This window comes from Octopus bimaculoides, chromosome 16 (genome assembly GCF_001194135.2).
Source record: "Octopus bimaculoides isolate UCB-OBI-ISO-001 chromosome 16, ASM119413v2, whole genome shotgun sequence".
Lineage (NCBI taxonomy): Eukaryota > Metazoa > Mollusca > Cephalopoda > Octopoda > Octopodidae > Octopus > Octopus bimaculoides.
Genome location: NC_068996.1, coordinates 14,651,446 through 14,652,284, shown reverse-complemented (window position 1 = coordinate 14,652,284; position 839 = coordinate 14,651,446). Strand labels below are relative to the sequence as shown.

Sequence of the window (839 nt, the reverse complement as noted above, 5' to 3'; positions counted from 1 at the left end):
GGGGGGGGGGGGGCAGCACTTCCCTCTCCATTCTCTGATACTCTGGTGGTCATAGTGTTATGACTACAGCTGGTTGTAGTTTGATGGTAGTATTGGTTGTGTTAAAAATGCTGGAGAAAATGAAGCAAATTTTCTTCTCTTTTTTTTCTTTCTGCTATCGGTTATGATAGTAAAGATATTATCTGTGGTGATTGTAATGGTGGTGGTGCTGTTGGTGCTATTGGTGATGGTGGCGGTGATGGCAGTAGTAACAAGCGTGCGATTTAGTAGTCTGTAAGTCTTAAACAACTCAATACTGGAATTTATGGCAATTTATATACAACATATGGCACCTGTAAACATGGATGTTAAAATGGTTTTAAAGACAGATTTCTTGGAGGTGAAAATTGACTGTTTATGTGTATGCGTGTGTGTGTGTGTGTGTGTGTGTGTGTGTGTATGCGTGTGCATGTGTGTGTGTGCGTTTGAATGTGTGTGTGTGTTTACGTGTGTGTGTTTATGTATGTCTGCATGTGTGTGTGCGTATGTGTATGTGTGCTCGAGCGTCTTTGTGTGTGTGTGAGTGTGTGTAAACGCGTGTGCCATATTAGTGCGATACCTTGTGCATGTGCGTGGGTGTGCACATGTGTGTGAGAGCAAATGCATCTACGTATGTTTTTATCTTTTAAGTTTTGTTTGTTCCTATCATTGGAATGCAGCTATGCTAGTGCACCGCCTTGAGGGATTTTAGTTGAACAAATCGAACTTATTTTTTAGTCAGGTACTTTTTCTAACAAACCAACACCGGTTGTTAAGTGGTGGCGGCATATATATATATATATATATATATATATATATAT

General features: G+C 39.9%; 1 long non-coding RNA gene across 3 annotated transcripts in view; it reads right to left on the bottom strand.

Annotated features, from left to right (window-relative positions):
• Positions 1–839, bottom strand: part of LOC128249591 (uncharacterized) — a 30,391-nt gene that overhangs the window by 29,112 nt on the left and 440 nt on the right. The window lies entirely within an intron of this gene.